Here is a 10000-nt window from a genome sequence, read left to right as displayed (position 1 = left end):
ACCCACTCCAGCTAATGGCTCGCGCTCATTTACCATGCGGCTCACGATAATGTAAAATCCATTATCAATAATCACCGCTCCCCAGAGACGCTCGGAGATGAGAGGATGCTTATTCTTCGATCTCATTTTCTGAGCACAAAACTCATGAAAACAGCATCTTCAGCTCATGTGCGCTCAGCCTCGATTGATAAAACGCTCATCACGGGCTGAACGACCCTCAGATCCAAATATAGGACCGCTACATTCATACACTGATTGAACACCGAGAATCACTATACACGCATGTGCGAAAACAAATGAGAACGAGAAGACGTCTGACAAGTAAAGCATGTAAATCACACAACACAGATGAACTCTGATAACTCAGGAATCTCATCACGACTGATCTAGATCTAGAACAAGAAGCTGTGCAAGCAGACAGAAATAATGAGCTATTGAGAGAAACGAGAGGTAAAGAGAACCGAAGAACCGGCCCAGATCTCTGCTAACGAGACCCGCTCAAATACAGAGCAAACGGCAAAAAGATGTTCTAAGAACGTTCTCGTTAAGTTATGAAAACGTTACTATTGAAACATTCTCTGAACATTTTAAACATTTAGCTAAGTGTTTCGAAAACGTTTCTTGGTCATGCAAACATTCCATTTTATCATTTTGCAAACATGGGACCGTTACTTTTGAATGTTCTCCGAACATTTAAACAACGTTAGATGAACGTCCAACTAAAACGTTTGGGAAAAACATTCCATGAACGATGCTAACGTTTTGAGAACATTATTAAAGTCCAGATAATGTTGAACAAATGTTCTATTAATGTTACTAAGCGAACGTTTGTTCATAACTTTGAAACAACCTTTCCAGAACGTTCTGGAAACGTTTCCTGTTAGCTGCGACTGCATTACAGAATTACAATAGAGCTCTCTGTCGAGAGAGAGAGTGTGTGTGAGAGAGAGAGCGTGTGTGAGAGAGAGAGCGTGTGTGAGAGAGAGAGCGTGTGTGAGAGAGAGAGCGTGTGTGAGAGAGAGAGCGTGTGTGAGAGAGAGAGCGTGTGTGAGAGAGAGAGCGTGTGTGAGAGAGAGAGCGTGTGTGAGAGAGAGAGCGTGTGTGAGAGAGAGAGCGTGTGTGAGAGAGTGAGTGAGTGAGTGAGAGAGTGTGAGTGAGAGTGTGTGAGAGAGAGAGTGTGTGAGAGAGAGAGTGTGTGTGTGTGTGTGTGTGTGAGAGTGTGTGTGTGGAATGTATGGAATACTCGGAGTCAGATACGCAAATGATTATATTTTGACGTCACTACAGGGAAATAACCTGATTTATTAACGAAGTCATGTAAACAGCTTACTTGCGTTGTCAGGTTACTGATGTGCATGTAAACGGGGAAAACTGGTTATTTAATAAGCTGATATTTGTGAGTTATCAGCTTACTGGTGTGCATGTAAACGTGCTCACTGATAATAATCAGAAATATTTCTAATAAATCAGCATATTATACTGATTTCTGAAGATCATGTGACACTGAAGACTGGAGGAATGATGCTGAAAATACAGCTGCGCATCACAGAAATACATTACAGTTTAACAGAGATTCACATAGAAAACAGCTGTTTTACATTCTAATAATATTTCAAATTTTTTACTGTATTTTTGATCAAATAAATGCAGCTTTAGAAACAAAAAAACATTTTTTTTAACAATATGCTATATAGTCAATTTTTTTCTTTTGATGTGTTTGTTTTTTGACCGGTTTCGTGAGATTCTCTCGTGTCCGTATGCATGCACACTCACCACAAACAGCAGTTCAGAGGAGAAATGCATGTTTTACAGGTTTCTGCATATTGAATTACAGCATTTCTGTTTGGTTTTCACACATCAAAAAGCAACATCAATGTTTAATGAAAACTACAGCCGAAGCCGCAGGGCGTTTCACTGCGGGCCACAGCATTTAAAGAAACACAGACCCCATCAAACCATTTAGCCTGCATTACCCACATGCACTACAGTATGACAATCACTGGAGGATAAATAAACAGCTGACTATCACTGGGGTAAATCCACTGATAACCATGTTATTGAGCAGATCATGGGTGCCTGTTTGATACTTTCAAATGAAAGCACCGTCAATGTGCTGCAAGTCACAAAAAAAACATTTGAGCACTAGTACTAGCCATGACAGACTTAACACCACTTATAACTGGTGTTTTCACTACTAGCCTCTTAAAGCGATAGTTCACCCAAAAATTTATATGTAATAGTATTTTGGAAGTCGATGGCTACCAGCAACTGTTTGCTTATCAGCATTCTTCAAAATATCTTGTTTTGTCTTCAAAAGTCTATAAATGACAGAATTTTCATTTTCGGGTGAACTGTCCCTTTAAGAGAGCTGCAAACATGGTTTGCCATCAATATATAGTAAGTACATACTGGCAGAATGTTTTGGAAATTTCTGTTATTGTTCTCCATTTCCTATTGTCATTATTCTAGAGTGTTCTGGCGCTTTCAATGAACCACATGATGGAAAATATTAACCGCTCCTTCTGCATCAAACAGGATTAGACGCCAGCACGGTATCAGCTAAAACAACCAGTTCCTGTGAAATTCTTCTTAATTGAGCAGAAAAAAAAAAAGAGAGAAAAATCGACACACCCATATTTCACTTCTAGTAAACGATCAGTACTGCTGCATCATTAACAAAACATATTTCTACAGGACAACCATTCAGACATCTGAGCAGAAATAAAATAAAATAAAAAATAAAATAAAAAATGTAATTTAAAAAAAGAGTTTCAGCAGAGTTCTTTAATTAAATTAATACTGCAATAAAATTAGTACCGAGTTTACATTGATTTAAATAACAGATACCGTTTATTGTGTGACCAAAACACCAATAATAGCCATGAAAAAAAATGCCATGATTTTATGCATAATGGAGGACTTTTAATCAGAAACAAGCCTGAAATACAACGGGACTATTATTTTGAGATGCCTATGCTTTACTACTTCAGCTGTTCATTCAACAATATGAGCGAAATATATGAACCAACATACCAATATGTTTTACACGCATGAGAAAAGCGTTACATTATATTATATATAAATTAATAATCTGAAACCCCGGGACACACTGCATGATTTTAGCAATCCTATAAGATCCTTGCAAATCACACTGTGCGACATGGATCTGATAAACTTGGGTACGACATGCATGCAGACTGTACGATGATGACGAATGAATGAATGAAAACAAGGTAAACAAGAAGAGCATGACGAATCACACTTTGGCAGTTCTAGTTTTTATGTGTGCTGAAAAAAAGAAGCAGCGGCGAAAGAGGAAGGGATAAGATTTTATGTTTTAGCGCAGTGTCGCATTGATTTCATGTCGCATTTTTATTGGCTGGTCAGTAAACGTGGGCCATAGCAGCAAACACACTGTGCAATGAGCATGCTGAACTACTGACACTGTCAGAAAATGATCGTAGGCTATCTTTGGTCGCAAGACCGTGACATCGGCCGTCTTTGAATCTCTCTCACTGTACGACATAAGAACACCGTTCACAGAAATCGCCACGATTGTTTCACGATGCCAATCGTACAGTGTGTCCCCGGGCTTAAGGTCCAAACATGCATAGGTCTGTTTCTAGAAATCTCCGTGTTTCTCTCAACACAACCCACACAGAGGAACATCGGCGGTGACTGTAATTCCCAAACCCACTCCAGCTAATGGCTCGCGCTCATTTACCATGCGGCTCACGATAATGTAAAATCCATTATCAATAATCACCGCTCCCCAGAGACGCTCGGAGATGAGAGGATGCTTATTCTTCGATCTCATTTTCTGAGCACAAAACTCATGAAAACAGCATCTTCAGCTCATGTGCGCTCAGCCTCGATTGATAAAACGCTCATCACGGGCTGAACGACCCTCAGATCCAAATATAGGACCGCTACATTCATACACTGATTGAACACCGAGAATCACTATACACGCATGTGCGAAAACAAATGAGAACGAGAAGACGTCTGACAAGTAAAGCATGTAAATCACACAACACAGATGAACTCTGATAACTCAGGAATCTCATCACGACTGATCTAGATCTAGAACAAGAAGCTGTGCAAGCAGACAGAAATAATGAGCTATTGAGAGAAACGAGAGGTAAAGAGAACCGAAGAACCGGCCCAGATCTCTGCTAACGAGACCCGCTCAAATACAGAGCAAACGGCAAAAAGATGTTCTAAGAACGTTCTCGTTAAGTTATGAAAACGTTACTATTGAAACATTCTCTGAACATTTTAAACATTTAGCTAAGTGTTTCGAAAACGTTTCTTGGTCATGCAAACATTCCATTTTATCATTTTGCAAACATGGGACCGTTACTTTTGAATGTTCTCCGAACATTTAAACAACGTTAGATGAACGTCCAACTAAAACGTTTGGGAAAAACATTCCATGAACGATGCTAACGTTTTGAGAACATTATTAAAGTCCAGATAATGTTGAACAAATGTTCTATTAATGTTACTAAGCGAACGTTTGTTCATAACTTTGAAACAACCTTTCCAGAACGTTCTGGAAACGTTTCCTGTTAGCTGCGACTGCATTACAGAATTACAATAGAGCTCTCTGTCGTGAAATTATACGTTTCTCCAGGCTCTTACTGTTCCAGCAACATCTGGCAAGACTTCACCATCACATGCATCCTACGCAGAAAAGACAATCCCAGAATGCACTGCAGCAAGCATGATGAACAAATATGAAAAGATGGTGGACAAAGCAAGAGAAATGTTGATTATAAATGCACTTTTAGTTCATTTAATAATTAAAAGCATAGTAAAAAAATTATTCAAATGAATGAACATTATCATATTTCCATTTGCCAACAACCAGCCAAATTAAAGCTTGGTGGTTTAACATTTGAAACAATTTTATTTCATTTACAATATTTTTTTTGTTTTGTTTGGTTTAATATTTTTATTTCAGAATAATCACAAAGTCATTTAAATTATTAATTTTTTTATAGATATATTTAATTGGTCAAAATCAATGTGAACATGGCCTATTAAAACTCTAGTGGAAAGACTTTTTTTAACTCTGAAATCATTACTGAAAGTTGATTCTTGTAAAAAAGTAAACCCAAGTATGAACACCCAAATGTAGGGCTGCACAGTTAATCAAAATCACAAATAAATAGTCTGGTTTAGTGCGATTTAGTGATGAAATTGCGAAAGCTGTTATGCTTCCCAAATTGTTCAGGACTAAAAAGAAAAATGACACTTGAGAGTAAAAAATACATTTTCAGCTAAATGCAATTGCCAACGAAATCACTCCACTAACTCTAAAATGCTTTATTATTTCCAAATATAGCGATCCAGGTCATCTGGTAAAAATTCCTGTATATTTTATACCACAATATATGATCACAAAATATCGCAATGTCAGTTTTTTTCCAATGTCACACAGCCCTACCATGTAGACAGCTCACTAGGATCTGGAGCAGAGCGATTAGGCCCATCTCTTCTCATCTGATGTTATCATTTGATAACATTTCCAATTGATATCAGCACTACTGCATCTGTTCTGTTATTATAACAGCTGAGCACAAATACAGCAGCGAGTCAGTGTCAACAATTACCATCACCAGATAAGACCCGTTCATACACGCCTTCCTCCAGTGAAAAAGTGCATCAGCTGTTGTCTCTCACGTCAAAATCCAGCCACATATGTGTTTAGAGCTGTTTAAACGCTGCTTGATCTGTGCAGATTTCTCTCCTGATTCACACCAGAACACTTTTTCACTGGAGGAAGAGTTATTATAGATTATGCACTCTATGGTATTTGAGTTATAAATGTCTTAATGCTGGATTAGTTTCAGATTTTGTCTTCTCCAGATGTTAACTGATGGACTGGAGTGCTGTGGATTACTGTGATGTTTTTATCAGCTCTCATTCTGACGGCACCCATTCACTGCAGAGACACTGATGCAATGCTACATTTCTCCAAACCTGATGAAGAAACAAACTCATCTACATCATTTTAATGTGGCATTTTCGTGAGATTCGCCCATTACAGCCGCATCCTTTCAGCATATGATGCTCTGATCTCAATGACCTCACACTATCCTGGCCCTATTTGCCTTATTAAATCAGACATTAAACCACATTTACGGGTGAAATCTCAGCACCTGTGCGGTCCGGTCGATCCACCTGGACGCCATCCAGACCAGCTGCTTTCCATAAAGGAAAGTCATTTATGTATCCTGAAGAGCATATGCCATTCTATAGCTCCATTACAGCTTTTTATGTCTCCTATCTTCCCAGAAGCACTTCAGGAGCATCTCATCAGGGCAAAACGACTACAGTAGACCGCTTTATAACAGCACTCGCCAAAACCCGTGGAAGCCGTCCAGCCCTAAACACCTCATCTTGTGATTGCTAACAAAGGCCTCATTTACTTCATTCACGTAATTTGGACAAATCCTTGCATTTGTGGCTTGTGCGGCACAAAAGGCCCATTGAGGGACGAGACGAGACGTCTGAACATGTTAAATATTTAGGTGTACTTGTGCATGCGGGACTCTATAAGCGGCGTGCTGGTTTTGGCCGCGCTCTCGTGTAAAACAAGTAATGGATAAAGAGCGATATTCATAAGACAGCAGTTCAGCGGTCACGACAGGCCAACTATTTATAACTCTAAAGATAGTACGGGGCAGTTCCTCTTCACATGCGTAAGAAAACAGTTTGCAATCAAATAAACAGATCTGGCCTAAACGTCTCACAGTGTATAAACTACACAGAATTACAGCCCGAGACCTGACTGTCAAGTACTGGCACGTTTACACACAAGCAAGCATTTTTAATGGCTGAGATAGTTCGTACTTTACTATTGTTTATTCAGAGGAACTAATTTGCTTAAACCTCAACTCGCCCTGGTCTACCACAAGTTTGCGTAATCATTTCCATAGAGCGCGATAACAGGTGAGATTTTGATTAAGCCAGAGTCAGGAGTGATTATGAGCTCTAGTTTTACAGCTTTTTCATAGTTTGAGAAGCACGGATCAGGCGCATGAGAGCATCCTTTCACTGCCTGATAGATATACATGTATATATATATATATGTTAGTGCACAAGGAGTTATTCAGCTCAAAAACGTTGTCTAACACAAGCATTAAACATGGCTCTCGCACACTTTGACCCACTCGCTTCCATGAAACTTTCATTTGGGATCACTGGATAAGCAGTCTGAAAGCGTGTCGCACTCACAAAGCCAACAGAACATCTGTAACACTTTACAGTAGGGTTCGTTAGTTACTACTTTAGTTACCATGAACAATACCTCTACAGCATTTATTAATCTCAGTTCAGGTTAATTTCAACATTTACTAATGCATTATTAAAATCAAAAGTGTGCTTGTTAGTTTGTAACCACTGTATTTGTTCATGTTAGTTATTAAGTAACATTAACTAATGGAACCGTATTGTAAAGTGTTACCAATAATATATCAACACTGTTAGAAAGAAAGAAAGAAAGACTCATTTTGTGCCATATTATTATTTTTACAGACACTAAAACACAACGCCATACAGTGCAAAATTCTAAATACAGGTATTAAAACACCTGTATTAAAAAAATTTATAAATACAGAAAATACCTTCATATTAATCTAACATGCCTTATTTTTACAGATTTTTTTAGTGTGTAATAATAATAATAATAATAAATATATTATTTAAATTATTTAAATATTATTTTGATTGTCGTTTCTAATTGTTATTAAATAATTAAATAAATAATATATTAATAATAATAATTTAAATTATTAAATTATAAATTATTTTAAATAATTTAAAATAATGATGTATTTATATATACACATACATACATGCATATGTATACTATATATATGTGTGTGTGTGTGTGTGCGCGCGTGTGTGTGTGTGTGTGTGTGTGTGTGAGTGCGTTTGTGTGAGAGTGTGTGTGTGCGTGTGTGAGTGTGCGTGTGAGTGTGTGTGTGTGTGTGTGTGTGCGTGTGTGCATATGCGTGTGCGTGTGTGAGTGTGTGCGCGTGTGTGCGTGTGTGTGTGAGTGTGTGTGTGCGAGTGTGTGCGTGCGAGTGTGTGCGTGCGAGTGTGAGTGTGCATGTGTGTGTGCGTGTGTGCGTGTGTGAGTGTGAGCGTGTGCGTGTGTGTGCGTGCGAGTGTGTGCGTGCGAGTGTGAGTGTGAGTGTGTGCATATGCGTGTGCGTGTGTGAGTGTGTGCGCGTGTGTGCGTGCGTGTGAGTGTGTGTGTGCGTGTGTGTGCGTGCGAGTGTGTGCGTGCGAGTGTGAGTGTGAGTGTGTGCATATGCGTGTGCGTGTGTGAGTGTGTGCGCGTGTGTGCGTGCGTGTGAGTGTGTGTGTGCGTGTGTGTGCGTGCGAGTGTGTGCGTGCGAGTGTGAGTGTGAGTGTGTGCATATGCGTGTGCGTGTGTGAGTGTGTGCGCGTGTGTGCGTGCGTGTGAGTGTGTGTGTGCGTGTGTGTGCGTGCGAGTGTGTGCGTGCGAGTGTGAGTGTGAGTGTGTGCATATGCGTGTGCGTGTGTGAGTGTGTGCGCGTGTGTGCGTGCGTGTGAGTGTGTGTGTGCGTGTGTGTGCGTGCGAGTGTGTGCGTGCGAGTGTGAGTGTGTGTGCGTGTGAGTGTGTGCGTGTGAGTGCGTTTGTGTGCGCGTGTGAGTGTGTGTGTGTGTGAGAGAGTGTGAGTGTGTGTGTGTGTGTGAGAGAGTGTGAGTGTGTGTGTGTGTGTGAGAGAGTGTGAGTGTGTGTGTGTGTGAGAGAGAGTGTGTGTGTGTATATATTTATTTATTTTTACAAACAAAAATAATGTCAGACACATTTACCATTTTTGACAGTTTTGACAGTTAAGTTAACAGATGAGTATCCAGTAACCAGAACACTTTACCCGCGAAACAAACCGTCAATCACCCGGAGACCGTTAGAGCCGCCGAGCTCGGTCTCTGAGGGGACACTGAAAGGTCGTGGGTTCGAATCCATTCAGGTTAATTCATCAGCTAGCATCATTACCCAGCACTTTACCTCAGGTTACTGCAGCAGCACTCACACTAGTGTGGAAGAAAGCGTGTGTTATTAGTAATAAAGCTGGACTCACATCTTCAAACAGCGATCCGACGTTGGCGGTGACCAGCAGGATTCCCGCGCCCTGCGCTGCCAGCTTCCCCGCCATCGTTAATCAGCTGGTGAGCCGGACTAATGAGCTAATCTGAGCTGTTTCTGGAGCGAGCGCGGGTGTGGAGTCGAGCAGTGGTCCGCGGGGTTAAACGCTGCGGGTTCGAGTCTCGATCAGCTGGGATCACGCATACTCCTGCGCGTCTAGTACGCGAAATCAGAGCGCGCTGCGGACTCGACGCGTCAGCCTTCACTTCTTCGCCGTTGACTCGGAGAGTTCCCCGGTGTAATCCGCGGCGGGCGCCGGTCTGCGGAGCGTGTTTCGCTGGCGTTCGGCTCGCCCGTGCGCGCATTGCTCGCGTTTGTTGAGGAGGACACGCCGCTGCTGGAGTGAGTCCTGCGCTGCGCTGACGTCACGGAGCCCATGGGAAAACGCGTCTCTTAAAGGGGCAACGCGTGACGGGCGCGCTATATGTTTCCATTAGCCTGGTGACAGTGAGGGGGTCTCAAAGGCGGTGCTCCTTTAAGAGCCGCGACGCTGCTGATTGTGTGTGTGTGTGTACAGGTTTTTCTACACTGGTGGGGACTTAAACCTGAATACACACAGACTCGTGGGGACTTGTGTCACCGTGGGTCCCTAAATTGAGGTCCCCACGGGTATAGAAGCTTATAAATCATACAGAATGAGTTTTTTTGAGATTGTAAAAATGCAGAAAGTTTCCTGTGAGGGGTAGGTTTAGGGGTAGGGTTGGTGTAGAGCGATAGAAAATACAGTTTTTGTACAGTACAAAAACCATTACGCCTACAAGGATAGTGAACCAGACTGTGTGAGTGTGTGTGTGAGAGAGAGAGAGAGAG

The 10000-nt window shown here is 41.2% G+C and overlaps 1 long non-coding RNA gene across 1 annotated transcript in view; it reads right to left on the bottom strand.

The window, feature by feature from the left end:
* LOC107571645 (uncharacterized) overlaps nucleotides 1-9569 on the bottom strand; it is a 51903-nt gene extending 42334 nt beyond the window's left edge. Inside the window, exon 1 of the long non-coding RNA XR_001607213.1 lies at nucleotides 9126-9569. This is a non-coding gene — a long non-coding RNA (uncharacterized lncRNA). The remainder of the gene's footprint in view (nucleotides 1-9125) is intronic.
* Between the last annotated feature and the right edge of the window lie 431 nt (nucleotides 9570-10000).

The sequence above is a fragment of the Sinocyclocheilus grahami genome, unplaced genomic scaffold (assembly GCF_001515645.1).
Source record: "Sinocyclocheilus grahami isolate Dianchi unplaced genomic scaffold, SAMN03320097.WGS_v1.1 scaffold1625.1, whole genome shotgun sequence".
In the NCBI taxonomy this organism is placed as follows: Eukaryota; Metazoa; Chordata; class Actinopteri; order Cypriniformes; family Cyprinidae; genus Sinocyclocheilus; species Sinocyclocheilus grahami.
The sequence above is the reverse complement of the archived record's forward strand: the minus strand, read 5'-3'. Positions and strand labels throughout refer to the sequence as shown.